Source organism: Chiloscyllium punctatum, chromosome 28 (genome assembly GCF_047496795.1).
Source record: "Chiloscyllium punctatum isolate Juve2018m chromosome 28, sChiPun1.3, whole genome shotgun sequence".
Lineage (NCBI taxonomy): Eukaryota > Metazoa > Chordata > Chondrichthyes > Orectolobiformes > Hemiscylliidae > Chiloscyllium > Chiloscyllium punctatum.
Window position 1 is genome coordinate 52,060,911 of NC_092766.1, and position 20,231 is coordinate 52,081,141.

Here is a 20,231-nt window from a genome sequence, read left to right on the forward strand (position 1 = left end):
TGTGGAAGCTTTAGAGAGGGTAAAGAGGAGATTTACCAGGATGCCACCTGGACTGGAGAGCATGTCTTATGAAGAAAGTTTGAGGGAGCTAAGGCTTTTCTCATTGGAGTGAAGAAGAGTGTGGTGTGATTTGGTAGAGGTGAACAAGATGGTGTGAGGCAAAGATAGAGTGAACAGTGAGAGACCTCTTTATCCCATGGCATACAAGGTTCAAGGGGGAATAATTGTAAGGTGATTAGAGGATGGGTAAGGGGAGATTTCAGATTTAGGTTCTTCACACAATGAGTGGTGGGTGGGTGGAAAATGACATTTTAACAGACTCTTGGATCGGCAAAACGAAGGGTATGTATATTAGTTTGATCTTACAGTCGGGTAAAAGATGGGCATGGCATCATGGACGAAGGGTCTTGTGCTGTACTGTTCTGTGTTCTACGTTCTGTCTGGTAAACTGGGTAATAAGCTCAGATCAATGTAAAAGGATATGGCATTCAGGAGGAGCTAGTCACCTGGATACAAAATTGGGCTTGATGGTAGGAGACAGAGGGTGATGGGAGACATGTTGCCTTTCTGACTGGAGACATGTGACTAGCGGTGAAGTGGGTCCACTGTTGTTTGTTATTTGGATAAATGTTTTGGATGGGAACATTGGTTTTGTGGGAAGTAAGTTTTTTGAGTGACACTGAAATTGTTGGTAAAGTGGTCAGTGAAGAAAGTTATCTATGATACAACAGGATGAACAGTACTGCTGGGATAGTGGGCTGAAGAATAGCAGATGGAGTTTAATTAGATAAATGTGAGGTGTTCCATTTTGATGAAACAAACCAGGGTGGGACCTGTACTGTCAACGTTCGGGCCCTGGGTGGTGTTGTCAGTCAGAGACCCAGGGATGCAGGTAGACAGTTCTTTGTAAGTGGTGTCACAGGTAGACAGGCTAGTGAAGCAGGCGTTTGGGATGGTTACCTTCATTGGGGAGAGCATTGAGAGTAGAAGTTGGGATGTCATGTTGTGGCTATACAGGACGTTGGTGAAGCCACCATAAAAGCATTGTTGACCAGTAGGAAGTACTCATCTGGTTCACTTATGTCCTTTAGAGAAGAACATCTGACATTCTAACCTGGTCTGGCCTGCACGTGACACCAGACCCACTGTGCTATACTCTTGGTAATTAGCAGTTAGGCAAAGAATGTTGGTCCAATCAGTGACATCCTCATTCCATGAATGAATAAATAAAAATACATATATCCCTCCCTACCTCTGCAAACCCCTCCAGCTGCAGCAATCCGTACTGGCTTTGTAACACCGTTCAGGCCCTGACCACTCTCTCTGTAACACTCTCAGCAACTCCAGCACCTTCACCTCTCCCGGTTCCTTTTGTGACATAAAACCTTGACAATTATTCCCTCTTCCATCTGACCTCCTCCTGCTAGCAGACCCTTTGCAATCCCTTTAACACTCACTTTTAAAACATTCTCTTACTTCAGAATTTTAAGTACTTTTTGGTGATCCTCTAATCCCGATAATCTAATATGATCCTTTTTACTTGAGTGAGGGACCAATGGGGATTTCTTACTGAGGATTTGTCTGTTTCAATGGAATGTCTTTTTGTTGAGTATTTTGCATTGTCCCTTCAAATGTTTTCTACTGTTCATTTACAGACACATATTTCAGTCTGTTTAGCCTGTTTACCTTGTCAGTTCTCTTCTCAAACTCATGTCATTGGTTATTTTTGTTTCTAGTTGTAGCTTGTCCTTTCTGTGATTCACTTTAAAACTTTATATTTCTTTAAACTGCACTTAATCACAATCTCGCAGAGGATCTCTCCAGGTGACATTACTCATTCACGAAGTTTCATCACACAATGATCGCTCTGAGATAGTTATGTCCCTAACCAGTTGCACAATTTGTGATTCAAAGAAACACTGAAAACTAATACTCTGAACTCCTCTTCCAATATCACTCTTGCCAGTGTGACTGTCCCACATTTTGTGAATATAGATTTTTCCCAAAATTATCACAATGTTTTTGTTAAAAAAATTCCAATGAGTTCCTGCGTGATGCAGTGATGAGCAATGGAATGCTGTTCGGTGACGAATACTGTCCTTGGCAAGTAGTAGCCAGAATTTACATTCAGACTGACTCCACTTCATGATCTGAGACCAAATGCTTTCTCTGTAATGCCTTTGTTATCCATTATTGTTAGTGTTACCCATTTTGCCCGAGTTTCTGCAAGATTGTGATCCATTGAATATTTATGTCCACCTTTTGTTCACCCTGTAACCATATCTCTCTGGTATCTAAACCTCTTTTATCTCAGTGTCGCAAATCCATCTGCCTTATTGATAAGACTTCATCCATTCAAAAAAAAAACATAATTGACTCTTTCCCACAATTTCCTGTCACAAACCTATTCCCTGATGTACAGTTTTAGTTAATCGCTGTCCCATCCTGTTCCTTTCTGCTTGTCTTCAGCCACATCCCCATACTGTTCCGATGCTTCACCTTTTCTCTTTGGATTTGGAAAGCTACTTTCACCTGAGCCCTGTCCCTGTATCCTCACTGTCAGTTTAAAGCCCTGTCCATAAACCTACTGACATGATTGGCCAGGACACTGGTCCCAGCGCGGTTCCAGTGGGACCATCCTATTGGATTTTCAAAAAAATCAGGTAGGGGATGTGCGTGTCTTTGGCTGACCAGCCTTTATTCCTCAGCCCTAGCTGCCCGTGAGCTGAGTAGCTTGCTTGGCCATTTCAGAGGGTAATTGAGAGGCAAACACTTTACCGTGGGTATGTCGTGCAGACCACGTGAGCATGATCCGATCTCGTTGTCGAACGGACAAGTGGGCGGCACGGTGGCTCAGTGATTAGCACTCCTGCCTCACAGCATGAGAGTCCCAGGTTCGATTCCAGCCGCGGGCGACTGTGTGGAGTTTGTACATTCCCCCTGTGTCTGCGTGAATTGCCGCCGGAAGCTCCAGTCAGGTGAATTGGCCATGGTAAATTGCCCATTATGTTCGGTGCATTAGGTCAAGGGCGATGGGTCTGAGTGGATTACTCTTTGGAGGGATGGTGTGGACTGGTTGGGTCGAAAGGCCTGTTTCCACACCGTATGGATCTAATCTAAGGGATTGTGTTTTTTGTACATCAGCAATGGTTTCATATTTGTTTGTGGATTGTTAATTGCTATTTTTAAAATTATTGATTTTTAAATTCCACCATATCTTATGATGAGATTCAAACCTGCCTCCCCTGAACATTTGCTGAGGTTTTGGATAAATGCCCTAACAATAATGTTACTAGGTCATCACTTCACCTGCTCACTGGTTGCTAATCCCTGAGCACTGATACATGAAGCTAAACCCATTCTTCCAACATGACTGTGTGATCCTGAAGTCTTCCAGCACTCTGGTGATATCACTCAGTCTCTCTCCATGTGGTATCCCTCACTGTGTGGGTCTAATTGCTGCCTCTGTCAGCGTCTCTCAGTCTTGCAGCTACTCCAGATCCTGAGCTAACGGAATTCTCCACTCCAGAGAGACGCAACAGCGCAGGCCAGGGATGGAGTTTGGGATTTTCCAGATATCTGTGGGGCTCATTTTCATTCTCCTTGTGTAACCCTCACTGCATCAGTCTAATTTCCCATTCTGTCTATCTCGTCCTGTAGGTACTCAGGAAGTTGCTGACTCAATAGACTTCCCAATTGCTGTGCGTCTCATCCATCACCTCATTGTCTCTCTGGCTGATCAACCATCTTCAAAGGGAAGGGAAATCTGGAGCCTTCAATAAATCCCGCAGTGAGGTAAGATCACTCACAGTGCACAGAGCAGAGAGCAATGAAAGGGCTCCAAACATCGCTGAAAAGACATGACATAGATACAGTGCTGGATGGGGAGCACAGTATAGACACACCCCATGCTCAATCACCACGTCTACTTTAACTTATGTTGCAGTGAGACAGCATCGGGAGTTCATAGTTATCAATCCAGTCCTGTGCTGTCTTAGTGAACATCAGTACAACAGAAGGGAGATTAGGCCTCCGACGAGAGGTTGTGAATGCTGCTTGGGATCTTTCTGTTCTGTGTTCTCCCTCCAACACTGTACTAAGTCTCACTCTTCTGCAACACTGTATCTGTGGCATGGCTTGTGCACCAGTGTCTTCAGTCATTTTTAACTCCTACAATAGTCCCTGTCCCTGTAACCTCCTCCCTTCCCGGTAGTCCCTCCATATATTTGAAATGTACTGCATTCCAGACTACCATCCCCATTGCTGTAACTTGCTTCAGTGTCTCGAACATGCTTTATTTCGGTACTGTAATCCTCTTTAACTGGATACAGAGTGATACAGCACGGAAACAGAACCTGTGGTCCAACCCCTCAATGCTGCCCATGTTACCTAAACTGAATGAGTCTCATTTGCCTGCATTTGGCCCTTATCTCTTCAAACCTTCTCCTCTCCATGTACCTGCCCAAATGTCTTTTCCATGCTGTAATTATTCTTGTTTATCCCATGTGCCTGAGGCAGTCGGTTCCATCTATGCACCATCCTCTGTGGATAATGTTCCCCCTCAGCTCCCTCTTTAAATCCTTGCTCTCTCACCTCCCGTTTATCCCCTCTAGTTTTGGACTCACATACCCTTGGTTATTCACCATTCTTAGGGTCACCCCGTGGTCTCCTCTGCCCAAGTGAAATATTTAGGACAATGTTACAAATATCTCTAACGTATGTAACAAAGTGCTGGCCAATGTCGGCAAATGTGCCAAATGTCGCTTTCCCCACCCTGTCCACCTGTGATGCCACTTCCGAGGAACAATGTAACTTGCACCCCCTGGTCTCTCTCTCTCTGTTCAACAACCCTGGCCAGAGCCCTTCCATTAACTGTGTTAGTCCTCCATGGTTTGTCTTAACAAAATCCAACACCTGAATTAAACTCCATCTTTCATTCCTTGGTCCACTGGCCCAATTGGTCAAGATCCCCTTTGATAACCGTATTTACTGCCCACTACACCATTCATTTGATCATCAACAAACTTTTGCACAATCACTCCTATATTTTCAACCAAGTCGTTTATGTAGATGATGCACATCAGTGGACCCAGCCCTGATCCTTTCTTCAATAATGGAATCAAACCATATTCTTGTCATATAGCCATACAGCATGGAAACTGACCCTTCAGTTGATACCCACCATAATCTAAAACTAAACTCTTCCCAGCTGCCTGTTGCTGGCCCATATCACTCCAGCCCTTCCCTATTCACCTGTTTATCCAAATATCTTTTAAATGTTGTAATTGTACCCACATCAACCTTTCTCAGGAAGTTCATTCCACACTCAAACCACCTTCTGTGTAGCAAATTGCCCCAAATCTTTGTTTTGAACATCTCTCTCCTCAAACCTTAAAAATGTGGCCCCTCCTCTTGAGACTCCCCCATCCTGAGGAAAAGGCAACTATCATTAAATTGATCTATATACCTCATTTTTTCCATAAACCTTTATAGCATCATGTCTCAACCTCCAGGCTCCAGTGAAAAAAGACTCAGCCTATCCAGACATTTTTCAGAACTCAAGCCTTCCTTACCCAGCAATATCCTGGTAAATCTCTTCTGAATGCCCTGCAGCTTAATAATATCCTCCCTGTTAACTGGGCGACCAGAACTGGACAGAGTATTGCAGACTAGACATCACAAATGTCTGTGCAATCTCAACATGACGTCCCAAATCCTCCACTCAATGGACTGAGCCATAGTCAGGCATGACAAGCACTGTCTTATCCATCCTGTGATGCAAGCTTCAAGAATTATGTACCTGAACCCGAAGGTCCCTCTGCTCTAAAACACTAACTGAGGCCCGAACATTAATTGTATAAGCTCTACCCTTGTTTGTTTTACCAAATGCATTACCTCGTATTTATTCAGATTGAATTCCATCTCTAGTTTTTCAGCCCATTCACTCCCTTCATCAAGATCCCTTTGTAATCTCAGAAAACATCCTTCACTGTCTATGATGCCACCCTCCAGCCTGCCAGCCCGTCACACATGGCTGTCAGAAGTACACATACCTTTGCTAGGGGCTCCACAATTTCTTCCTTAGCATCCCACAGTGTCCTGTGATACACTTAATCAGGTTCTGGGACTAGCCATAGCTTTGTGTTTTAAAACCTCCAGCACCACCTCTTCTATAACATGCACTCTTTTCAAGTCATAGAAATATACAGCATAGAAACAGACCGTTCGGTCCCCAACTCGTCCAGGCTTCCCAGAAGATCAAAATGAATCCATTCCCTTTTCCAGCATTTGGCCTATATACGTCTACACCCTTACTATACAGATGCCCATCCAGATACCGTTTAAATGTTGTAATTGTATCAGTCTCCATTACTTTCTCTTTCAGCTCATTCCATATACCCATCACCATGTGTGTGAAGAAGCTGTCCCTTCAGTCCCTCTGTAAACCATTCACCCCTAACCTTAATCTTATGCCCTCTAGTTTTGGGCTCCCCAACTTCTGGGAAAAGGCCTTGAATACTTACCCTATCCATGCCCCTCATGTTTATATAAACCTCTGTAAGGTCACCCCTCAGTCTCCGATTCTCCAGTGACAGTAACCCCAGCTTATTCAGCAACAACCCTGGCAATATCTTGCAAATCGTTTCTGAGCCCTTTCAAGTTTCACAACATCCTTCCTGTAGCAGAGAGACTGGAATTGCAGAGAACTCCAATTGTGGTCTCATGTATTACTCTTGTTCCCTGAGTTCCCCAGTCTTTCTCCACAGTAAGTTCTGGAGTGAAAAAATTGTTTAGGATCTTAGAAAATATCCTGCAGTTCCACACATCGATGGCCTCATTGATCTTTAATGGACACTATTTTGTCCCGAGTTACTTATACACTCATAATATACTGATACAACCACTTTTGGATTCCCCTTTCCTTCTCTGCTGAGGCTATTTCATTTAGCCTTTCTCCATTCCTGTTTTCTACTCAAAGTGTATTCCAACAGCCCCTGTATATCCTCAGGGATTCCCTTGATCCAGTTGGCTATAACTGACATGTTGCCCCCTTTTCCTTGACCTGACCCTCAATAGACAGCCAGTGTTTCCTAATGCTGTCAGCATTGACCTGCACACAAACAGGAACATGCTGGCGCTGATCGATCAGTTTATCTCACTTTTAAAATATTCTCACTTGCCAAACTTCCCTTTCCCTGTAAATAATTCCCTTCCCCAATCACATTTTGAAAGTTCCTGACTAATACGATCAAGATTGGTCAGGCTCCATTTTATAACTTGCACTTGTGGATCAGGTCTGTCCTTTTGGAAAGCTGTTTTCAAACTACTAGAACTGTGGTAACTTTGGCAAAACGCTTTCCCACTCACATCTCAGTGCCTTCCCCTATCTTGATTCCCAAGTGGAGGTCAGGTTTTGCCCCTTTCTCTTTTCAGGCCATTTACATATTGATTGGGAGTTTTCTGGAACACAATTACCAAATTCCTCCCTTAAACACTGAACACTGGCAGTCCCAGTCTAGGTTTGGAAAGTTTCAAAACCCGAATCATAACAGCCATATTATTATGGTTTATATTTACATGTCCCGACACATTTGTTCCTCAGTCTGCCAAAGATTATTCAGGGTCAGCAGTCAGATCGTATCAAAGTGATGACCCATTCTTATTTCTCAGTTCCACTAACATAGCTTCACTGGGCGATCCCACAGGAATATCCTCTCTACGTACTGCTGTGATGACTCATACAATCAAAACCCACCACCACACGTCCTCTCTTGCCTCCCCTTCCTGTTGCATCTCCTCCTTGAAACAATGAACTGCCAGTCCTGCCCATCCCTCAGCTGTGTTTCTGTAATAACTATAATATCCCAGTCCCATGTTCTAATCCATGCCTTGAGACCATCTTCCTTAGCTGTCAGGCCCCTTGCATTGAAATAAATGCAGTTTAATCATCTGTTTTCCCCCATTCCCTGCTATGTTCTTGCCTGCCCTGTCTGCTGAAATTGCTGTCATTAACTCGTGTACCAGCCTCAATTTTCTTTCTGGCCTTACGTTTATTTAAGGTCCAACACCCTACCAGACCAGATTATATCCTCTCAAGCAGCTCTAGCAACTCACCCCACCAGGATATGGGTCCCTCTCACTCTCCCAGTTGAGGTGCCTTTCCCACCCTGTCTCCCTGTGCTGACACCTTCAGGGATCTATGGATTTGTCCACCATGGTCCCTGTATTCCTCAGTACTCCACAAGGACCTACGGTTTATTATGTCTGTCCTTCGCTTTTCGTACCTCCCACAGAGTATTACCTCACTTCGATCAGAACTAAACTCTACCTAGATTATCATCCGATCGACATTGGACTGCAGACGGAGACCATCCTCCTCACTGTGAACAACATGAATTTTCATGTCATCTGCAAACCGACTAATGATACCTTCGGCTTTCAAATCCGAGTTATTAATGTTCAATGGTTCCTGCACAGTTCCCTGTGGTACACCCGGTGGTGAAAATATTCTATCCACCAATTTTGTATCCAATTTGCCAACTTGCCTTGGAACCCCGTCCTTTTGGACCAGCCTTCCATGTTGGATCTTGTTTAAGGACTTAGTCAAGTCCATGTAAACCACATCATCTACACTGCCTTCATCAATATACTTAAGCACCATTTAAAACAAAAACTGAACTGAACTGAATTCCTCAGACAGTATCTCCCTCTGCCAAATCCGTGATGACTAAACCGAGTTGATCCTTACCTTTGCAAGTGTTGATTCATCCTCACAATTGTTTCCAATAATTTCTCTCCCCCTGCTGTCAGACTATCTGCTCTGTCATTACCTGGCCTATCCCTGCTGCCCTTCTTGAACAAAGGAACCACATTAGTGATCCTCCAGTCATTCAGCACTTCACCTGTGTCCAGCAAAGTATTAAATATATCCACCAGGGCCCCAACAATCTCTGGGTAATTAGCATGGGGTCAAAGAATGCTGGTCCAGGCAGTGACACCCTCATCCCATGAAGGAATAAATAAAAATACATATGTCCCTCCCTACCTCTGCAAACCCCTCCAGCTGCAGCAATTCGTACTGGCTTTGTAACACCGTTCAGGCCCTGAGCACTCACTGTAACACTCTCACCACCTCCAGCACCTTCACCTCTCCATGTTCGTATCGTGTCAATAAACCTTGACAATGATTCCGCTTCCCATTGCCCCTCTCCTGCTAGCAGACCCATTGCAATCCCTTTAAAACTTACTCTAAAGCTCTCTCTCACTTCAGGGTTTTAAGTACTTTGTGGTCATCTTCTCAGTCTCATAATCTAATATGATCCATTTTGTTCTGAATGAGGGATCGGTGGGGATTTCTTGCTGAGTTTTTGTCTGTTTCAGTGGAATGTCATTTTGTTGAGTATTTTCCACTGTTCCTTCAAATGTTTTCCACTGTTCATTTACAGGCGCATATTTCAGTCTGTTTAGCCTGTTTATTTTGGTCAGTTCTCCTCTCAAGCTCATGTCATTGGCTATTTTAGTTTCTAGTTGTAGCTTGTCCTTTCTGTGTTTCACTTTAAAACTTTATAGTTCTTTAAACTGCACTTTATCACAATTTCCCAGAGGATCTCTCCAAGTGACATTACTCATTCACTATGTTTTATCACACAAGAGTCTCTCTGAGACAGTTACGTCCCTCGCCAGTTGCACAATGTGTTATTCTAAGAAACACTGAAAAATATTCTCTGAACTCCTCTTCCAATATCACTGTTGTCAGTGTGATTGTCCCAGACTTTGCGAATATTGACGTTTCACTAAATGTTCACCATGCCTGTATTACCCTCCATATGTCTATTTGTTTTTCCAATCTGTACAACCCACGTTTTCTCTGTAATCTGCTCCATTCACCTGAAACATTCCTGTCTGTGTAAAACACACCATCCTACCAATATCCTTATCCCTGTAAACTGCTCCATTCCTCGCAAACTCCCCATTTCCATGTCCTCCTGTAGGCCCTGTAGCTCTCTACATTTCTGTAACCACCTGTGGCTCTATGCTCCTCCCTCCCTGTGAAAGCACCTCTAGTCCCCACAATTCTCCCAGTCAGGTCATCTGCTCCAGATCAGGCCATTGCTGTCTCTGTTACCTCATACAACTTTAGCAACGCCTCCTATTTGTGTCTCTTCATTCAGATCGCATCCTCTCCCGCTTCCTGGAACCTCTTGCTGCCATCATAACCCTTGCTATTTCGAAAATGGAATAGCACATTCCAGTACAAGTCCTTCAGCCCTCAATATTGTGCTGACCTTTTATCCTAATCTGAAGACGAAACTAACCTACATACCTTACATTTTACGATCATTGATGTACCTATCCAAGAGTTGCTTAGATGTCTGTAATGTGTCTGAATCTACTACCACGGATGGCAGTCCATTCCACGCACCCACCACACTCTGTGTAAATAACTTACCAGTCTCTTCCATGCCGACAGGATATCCCAACCCAATCTAGTCCTACCTTCCAGCACCTGGCCCATATCCTTCTGATAGCTCAGCTAAACCTTCCGCCAATTACCTTAAACTTATGTCCTCTTGTGTTAGCCATTTCGCCATGAGATGTAATCTCTGGTTATCCAATCTTTCTACGCCTCTCATTCCCTTGTACACCTCGATCATGTCACCATTCTTCCTCCTTTGATCAGAAAAGTCCTAGCTTCCACAACCTACTTTCTATGGGCATGCCCTCCAGTCCAGGCAGCATCCTGCTAAATCTCCTCTGCACTGTCTTTAAAGGTTCCACGTCCTCCCTATAATGAAGCGAACAGAACTGTTCACAATATTCGAAGTGTGGTCTAACTGCGGTTCTGTCGAGCTGCAGCAAAATCTCACATCTCTTAAATTCAAACCCCCTGCTAATGAAAGCCAACACACCATCCGCCTTCTTAACAGCCTGTCAACTTGGGTGGGAATCTGAGGGACACAGGATCCCTTTGTTCCTTACGCTGCTAAAAATCCTGCCTTTAACCTCACAAAGGTTTTATGCAGAATCCTCCAATCTAAAACTATCCCTATCTTAAAGTTCCTCCAGTCCCTACAACACTCATAAACTGTGAAACCTCCTCAAGTCCATATATTCCTAATATCTGAAAAATCCTCCCATCCTGATGTCCCTCCATATCTCTGTAACCCCCACCATCCTCCAGTGCTCTTCTGGGGAACTTTGCAGAGGAAGGAGGAGTTGGAGAGTCTGGGCCATGTTACGAGGTATGAAGGGCTGCAGAACCAGGAGGATGGTACAAATATAGGAAGGGATGTGGGACTTGTAGAAGGTTAGAGGTTCCGGGATTCATTGAACCTGCAGGATGGGACAGGGAACCTGGACGATATTATGATTTGGACCACAGGTAATTTTTGATTGGACCATTCAGCCGATCTTACAGTCCTAGAGATGTACAGGATGGAAACAGATCCTTCATTCCAACCCAGCCATGCCGACAGGATATTCCAACCCAATCTAGTAGCACCTGCCAGTACCTGGCCTATCTCCCTCCAAACCCTTTCTATTCATATATCCATCCAAATGCTTCTTAAATGTTGCAATTGTACCATCTGTAAGATTGGCTGAAAGATCCAATCAAACATTACCTGTGGTTCAAATCAGAACATCCTCCAGGTTCCACAACCCATTCATGGTCCCATCCTGCAGATCAGATATCCCAACCCAATGTAGTCCCACCTGCTAGCACCTGGCCCATCTCCCTCTAAACCCTTCCTATTCATATCCACATCCAGATGCCTTTTAACTGTTGCAGTTTTACGAGCCTCCACCACTTCCTCTGGCAGCTTATTCCATATATGTTCTATCCTCCGTGTGAAAATGTTGCCCCTTTTTATCTTATATATCTTTCTACTCTCACCCTAAACCTCGCCCTATAATTCTGGACTCGCACACCCCAGGAGAAAGACTTTGTCTCTTTACCCTATCCAAGCCCCTCTTGATTTTATAAACCTCTATAAGGTCACCCTCAGCCTCCGACTCTCCAGGAAAAACAACCATCACCTGTTCAAACTCTCCCTATAGCTCATCCCTGGAAACGTTGTTGTAAATCGTTTCTGGACCCTTTCAAGTTTCACAAAATCCTTAAGATCGGAAGTAGTATAGAGTTGCATGCAACATTCCAAAAGTGGCCTAACCACTGTCTTGTACAGCCGCAACATGACTTCCCACCTCCTGTACTCAATACTCTGACCAATATAGGAATGTATACCAAGCGCTGCCTTCGCTATCCGAACTACCTGTGACTCTACTGTCAAGGAACTCTGTATTCCATTTGAAAAATTGCATAGTCAGGTAGAGTGGTCCGAGGTCTTCTGGGTAATGCTAGTTCAGTCTAAGCTGGTAGGCAGAGCCAGTGAAATATTTGCAGCGCTGTCTGATGAATGGTCGAGAGATAATGCACATGTCAAACAGGCTGTTTTAAGTGCTTATGGATTGCTTATGAAAGGTAAGCTACTACAATTCCCTTTACTGTACCATCACTATGTGTCAAAGCTCCTTCAGGTCTATATCCTCCGAATTGTTGAAACCTGCTCTCACCGTTGCAACTCCCATTACTTCCTAACATTGTTGAGTCTCTAAAAGCTTCCCTATCAGGTTAATCTCCTCCACTGCATGCAACACTCCTCGCCTGTGTAATCTCTTCAATTCCTTCAGTTCCTATATACCTATGTATAGATGTGACTGCTTTGTGGCCATTGTATTCTCATTTATATCTGCAAAAGGCTCTGCTCACTGTAGCACATCCTATGCTCATAAGTGAATCTGGTCTCTCACAAGACTTTCTATCACTCTCTCCTCCAGTCTCTACAAGCTTCTCTATCCCTGTCGTATCTTGCAGCATTCACACCACTCACTCTCTCTGACATACCTTCCAGTGTATAAATTCATCTCTCCTTCTAACTGTATCCAGTCTACAACTTCATCCCTGTCCGTATAACATCCTCCAGTCCATATACTCCTCTCTATTTCTGCAGCATTCTCCAGCTTATATCATCTGCCATGTGCTTGCAACATTCTCCAATCCATACTAACCGCCCTTTTCCTGTAATATTCTCCAGTCTATACCATCCTCCCTATCACGGTGATATTCTCCAGATCCCACAACTGTTGTTAAATGTACGACATCCTGGAATCCTGTGAATGTCCTGATCAACATAGTCCACAACCCTATACGCATCTCTATCTCTGGAATCTAATCAAAGACCCTTTTCTCTCTAACTTCCTCCAAACAATAAAATGTTTTCTCCTGCGAACATTCTGTAGCAACTGTAACTATGTTTAACTCTGCAATATTGTCGCGCCCCCAAACATCTCTCCCACTCTGTGACCTCTAACCATCCCTCAAAGGCCCTCTCTCGGTGACACGCGCCATGCATTTGCAACAAGGCAGATGGAATGACAGCATTAACTGAAGGGAACAGATTTGATCGAACTGTTATTGTGGAGATATGGCTGCACAGTGATCATGACAGCAATGTGATTATTGAGGGGTTGTAGGGATTTAGGCAGGATCAGCAAAAAACCAAAAAGGGCCCGTTTTGTTGTGAAGAAAGGATGCAATCAGTGCATTCGTGAGACAGCCAATTTAATCTGGGAAGCAAAATATAGAGTCGTTTTGAATGGACAGCTTCCAAATAGCAAGGGGGATCTGAAAGATCAAATCACAATCCATGCTCGTTAGTAAGTTGGATACAATATTTTCTTGGTGATAGTAGACAGAGGTATGTGGAGTGGTGAATTTCTGATTGGACGTCTGTGGCTAATGGTGTTTCACAAGGATCAGTGCTGCGGTGTCTGTGTGTAATTTATATCTGTGATTCAGGTGAAAAGGTCAGCAGTTTGACTGGTAATTTTGCAGACGACATTTGGAAAGGCATGTAATGATTAGGGATGGTTAGGGGAATTGTGGATAGGGAGGAAGAGTGTTCAAGTTTGTAGTAGTGTGTAGATCAGCTGGAACGCTGGGCAGAGATGTGGCAAATTGAATTTCATCGGGACAGGTGTGAAGTGATGAATTTATGAAGTCAAATGGAAGAGAGAAGTACACTAATTGACTAGTTGGAAACATTGATAAACAGAGAGACATTGGAAGCAAATCCATAGCTCCTCAAAAATAACAACACAGTAGGATGTGGTGGTAAAGGAGGAGTATGGTTGGTTTCCCTTCATTGGTCACAGTATTGAGTACAGACGTTTGCATGTCATGTTGTGACTGAATGAAACTTCATTTGACCATGTTTGGAAGGTTGCGTGTCATTCTCATCGACACACCACATGAAGGAGGTGGAGGTTTTGGGGAGGGTGCAACAGAGTGTTGGCAGAATATTGCCTGGATGAGAACGTGTTTACTGTAAGGAGGTTGGACGCAGTTGGATTGTTTTGCGAGAATATCCGAGACTGAGGGGTGACCTGGTACAGTTATATAGAATTAGGAGAGACGTGAATAGTGTGGATAGTTGGAATCCTTCTTCCAATGTCGAAATATCAAATACTAGGGCGCCTCGGTTTAAGGTGAGAGTGAGAAGTTTTAAGTGAGATGAATGAGGCCAGTTGTCTTTACCGAGAGGGTAGAAGCTGCTCAGGAGGTGGGGGAGGTGGCAACAAGAGCAAACATTTGAAGGGAATTTAGACAGAAACATGAACAGGCAGAGAATAGAGAGATATCGCCCATGTGCAGGCAGCAGGGATTAGTTTAGAATAGCATCATGGTCAGCACAGCCATGGTGGGCCGAAGGGCCTATTACTCTGCTGTACTGTTCGATTTTCTAACTTAACGACATCTAACCTGTCACAGCCCCTCAGAATCCTGGATGTTTCATTCAATTTATCTCCCATTCTTCAAAACCCCAATAGGTTCAAGGGCAATCTACTACACCTCTTCTCATTGGAAAATCCCGCCATCTCCAGGATCAGCCGAGTGAACCTTCCCTGGCCTGCCTCTAACACAAGAATGTCTTTCTTTAGGGCACGCATACTGTTCATTATAATCCGTGTGGTCTGACTTGTACCTTGTATCGTTTTAGCAAGACCTCACTATTTTTAGACTCCATTATCTTTGTAATAAATGGTAACATTTGATTTGCCTTCTCTATGACCTGCTAATCCAGTAAGCTACCTGTTTCAGATTGATTCACAAGGATTCCCAAAACCCTTTGTGCAGTCAGTCTGAAACCAAACGGTGTTAGCCTGACAGTAAGTCGGGAACGTGCTGGAATGTGTTATAAAGAATATGACAATAAATGATAACTGGATGCTTAGCAACAATGGGAGATGCATGATTTTATAAAAGGGGAATATTTTTAAATCTTTTGGATTCTATATTTTGGTGTGCCCTTAAATGGCAGAATAGATAAGCGTGGGGGAGGCTAGCTGCGGTAGAGGGATCTTTGAAATTTCAGAAGCATTTTGACAAGTTTCAACAAGGGCTAACATTTAGCTCGTGAGAGAATATGGCCCCTGAAAGGTCAATGCGGCTGTCTGTGTGGGATCACTGCTGATGGGGGAGATACTGAACAAATATTTTGTGTTCGGATTTACTGTGGAGAAAGACATGGAAGCTCGGGAAGTTAGGAAAATACATCGTGATGTCTTGAAAAGAATTCACATTGGAGAACAGGAGGTGCTGGATGTCTTAAAATGATAAAGGTTAGATAAAACCTTGGGACATGATCAGATGTATCCCAGCGCCTTGTGAGAAGCGAGGGAGAAAATTACAGGGCCCCTCCCAGAGATATTTGCATCATCAACAGCCACTACTGACCAGTGAGACTGATGCAACGGTGGTAAGTTGTTGGAGGAGATTCTGAGGGAAACGATCATCATGCCTTTGGAAAGGTAAGGACATATTAACGATCGTGCATGGGAAATCATGCCTCAAATGTGAGTGTGGAGATAGACAAGTGAGAGAGCTAAGCAGAGCAGTACACGATATCTACATGAACTTTATGAAGGCATTTGACAAGGTTCTGCATGGTAGACTGGATAGTAAGTTTAGATCACACATAACCAGGGAGCGCTCACTAACTAGATACAAAACAGATTGGTGGTAGGAGACAGAGCATGTTCATAGAGGGTTACTGCTCAAACTGCAGGCCTGTGACCAACGATGGGCTATAGGGTTTGGTGCTGGGTCACTGTTGTGCATCATTTATATAAAGAGTTTGGATGAGAATACAGGAGTCATGGTTAGCAAGTTTGTGAGTGAGACTGAAATTAGTGATAATGGGGACAGTGAAGAGGGTTATCGAAGAGTACAATGGAATCAACACTACTGCTAGACCAGTGAGGTTAGGAATAACAGATGGAGAAATGCACAGTGTTGTATTGTGGTAAAGCAGACCAGGCTGGACTTGTACAATTAATTTTCGGGCCCTGGGTACTGTTGTCAATCAGTAGCATCACGGGTAGACAGGCTGGTAAAGCAGGTGTTTGGGATGGTTACCCTTCATTGGGCAGAACATTGAGAGTAGGAGTTGGGATGTCATGGTGTATCTGTACAGGATATTAGTGAGGCCACTGTATAAGCATTGGTGATAATCTGGAAAAAATCAACTTGTTCACGTATGTCCTTTAGGGAGGGACATCTGGCATTCGTGCCTGATCTGGCTCACGTGAGACTCCAGTCCCACAGCAATATGGCTGACTCTGAGCTGCCTCTGGGCAATTAGCAGTGGGGTAATGTATGCTGGTCCAACCGGTGACATCCTCAGGCCATGAATGAATCAATGAAAATACGTATGTCCATCCCTACCTCTGCAAACAGCTCTAGCTGCAGCAATTCGTACGGGCGTTGTAACACTGTTCAGGCCTTTGCCACTCTCTGTAACACTGTCACCACCTCCAGCACCTTCACCTCTTCCTGTTCCGATACTCTGATTAAACGCTGACGTTTCCTCTTCCTACTGCACTCCTCCTGCTCGCAGACTCCCTAGCGATCTCTTTTACAAATGTGTCCACATTTCTAAACGTTGGCTTCTTCAGAATTGATAGGTTTTTTTCATCTCTTAATCAAATCCGTTAAGTCCTGGGCAAAGAACGTACGAAGTGGGGAATGAGCATTGGGAAGGTGTCGAGTACCTCGAGACTTGGTGTGGGAGAAATGGGAATCCAGGAGAAAACAGCACAAGGAGCGCGCTGTCACATCAATGCCCCACCCACCCGAATCTCATGTCCACCTTCTGCCACAAGGGTAACAGATTCTGTGGAAGGCGACATCGGTTTGTACAGCCAACTCCAGCCTCCCACCCCCCACCGAGAGTGGGAGAGAATCTGCCTCTTATGTGATGAGATAGGAAAGTTGAATCCCCTCACAATTATCCCAGTGCCTTTGTTACAAATTCAAACAATTCCCTGTTAATACAGTGTCTAATAATGTGATATCACTCAGTATCTCTCCATGTAGTATCCCTCGCTGTGTCGGTCTATGTTCTGCCCCTGTCAGCATTCCTCCCTCTTAAAGATGATCTGAGATCGTAAGTCAACAGAATTGTCCACTCCAGAGAGACGCAGCAGCACAGGCAAGGGATGGAGACTGGGATTTTTAAGATCTCTGCTGGACTCAGTGCCACTCTGCATGATTTATCCTCATTGCATCGGTTTAATTTCCCATTCTGTCTATTTCTGTCTCATACAGGTAATCAGGATGTTCCTAACTTCTGTCTCATCCATCACCTCATTGAAGCTGGTTAGTCAGCCAGAGAGAGATGGAGAGGGAGATCTAGAGCCTTCAGTAAATCCTGCAGCCGGTAAGATTACTCACAGTAAACAGCACAGGGTGGAGGTAGTAGACTTCTATATTCAGACCTGGAAGACCGGACATAGACACAGATCTGGGCAAGGAACAGCAACATTCTAGGCTTCATTCTAACCATCTTGTGAGGGTCCTGCTTTCACCTCTGCTGTACTGGTCCTCAATGCGACAGCACAGGGTATCACAGGCATCAATCCTGACTCATGCTGTATTCATGATCTCTGTAATATTCTCCAGTCCCGATAATCCTTCCTCTGTTTGGAATCTCCTCTAGTCAACACCACACCTCTGTCTTTGTCTCTGTCAGGTTCTCCAGTCCCTAACACCCTAATCGCTAACCTTCTCCAGTAGATACTAAATTCCTTCACCCCTGTCAACCCTGACAGCCCTGTCTATCCCTGTAAGCTTCTCCCACTAATAATACCCTCCATGTCAATGTATTTGTCTTTAACCTCTCCATCGGTCCCTATCTATGTAATCTTCTCCAGCTCCTACAACCCTTCCTTAGCTGTGAAAAATTTGTAATCTCCTTATCCTTCTCCAATTCTTTGATCTTTATCTTGTTAAATTTCATCCTCATTCCCGACACCATACCCCTCGCGACCTCAGGAACCTCTTTCAGTTTGTGCAACCCTCCCCATTTGTGTAACTGTCTCCAACCCAGTAACCTGGCATTCTCCATTGCCTTCCTATCTATGTAGCCTCCAGAGTCTAGAAGCCTTCTTATATCTGTAAACGTCTTCAGTCAGGACAACCTTCCGTATCTCTGTTAGTATACACAATAATCTCCTAGATGAAACAGCTCCCTGTTTGTGCCTCTTCGTCTGCCTACCTCTTCCTTTCTCCATCCCTATCCTTATCTCCAGAATCTAATCCAGCTCCCTCTATCTCTGAAAATTCCTCCAATCCCCAAACACCTTTGTCCCTCTGACATTCTTGACCAGATATAACTCTGTTTAATTTTAAGCCTCCCTATCTCTGTAACCTCTACCCATCTGTTCAACCCCCCACTACTGAGGAATGACTTGCTGTATTCGCCATAAGGCAGATGGAATGACATGGAACAGATATGATGGAACTGTCGTTACGGAGATGTAGCTGCAGAATGACCATCACTGGGAGGTGAATACTGAAGGGTTGTTGGGATAGAGTCAGAGAGATGTACAGCTTGGAAACCGACCCTTCGGGCCAACCCATCCATGCTGAGCAGATATCCCACCCCAATCTAGTCCCAATAGGCAGACTAGGCAAAAAGCCAACAAGTTGTCAAGGAAGGATGAGGTTAATGCATTAATGAGGCAGTAATGTCGAAATGAATATCAAAAGTGGAGCTGAGAATAAGCAAGCAGCAGCAACCGTTAGCACGAATTCTTTTGTAGGCACCAGACAGTGATGGTAGTGTCAATATGGTTACAGTCGGACACTGAATGTACTTGTAGCAAGGGCAGTACAGTAACTGCGTGTGACAGTGGTCACCATGCCGACTTATACAGCAATGGGTATCAGTGCTGTAACGGATAGAATCCTAGATTGTATGTGAGAGTTTTCTATAACATCATATCATATTTGTAGATCAAATACTGTGATCTAATGAATATCCAAGAATCCCATTATAAAGGAGTTTTGTGAGCAGAGACACATAATATTATGCAGGACATTTTGAGTTTGTGCTCAGACCATGAGATTTAGGAGGGGAATGAGGCCATTTGGCCCATTGAGTATGCTCTGTCCTTCAATCAGATCATGGCTGTTCAACTCTACTTTCCTACCTTTTCCACAAAACCTTTGTTTCCCTGATTAACTAAAATCTGCAGGAGGTGACAGAACAGTTGGAGAGATAGACAGAAATTGCAAATTGAGTTTAATCTGTACAAGTGTGAGATAGTGTCAATTTCAAGAAGAAAGTTATCATACTGAGGGATCTTGGTGAAAGTCAGTAACTCCCAGAAAATGGCAACAGAAGTGTTTCAGATGGGAAAGAAAGCAAATGGAGTACTGACCTTCATCAGTCACAACGTTGGGTATAGTGGTTTGCATCTGATGTTATATTTGTATCAAATGGTCGTTTGTCCACATTTGGAGTACTGGGTGCATATCTCATCTCCACACAATAGGAAGGATGTAGAGGCTTTGGAGAGGGGACAAAAGGGGTTTATCAGCACGTTGCCAGTGTTCGGGTTTTTAAAGAGTGTGTTCGGTGTAAGAGGAAATTAAACAAAGTTGGATTGCTGAATGAGAGTATAAGAGGCTGACAGGTGACCAGGTACAGGAATATAACATTTGGAACAGGGTTAGATAATGTAGATAATCAGAATCTCTTTTGCGGTGTGTAAGATTCAAATACTAGAGCGCATAGGTTTAAGGTGAGAAAGAGGAAGTTTAAACGAGATGTGTGAGGCAAGTTTTTTTTATGTAGAGTGGATGTTACTGAGGGAGGTCGTCG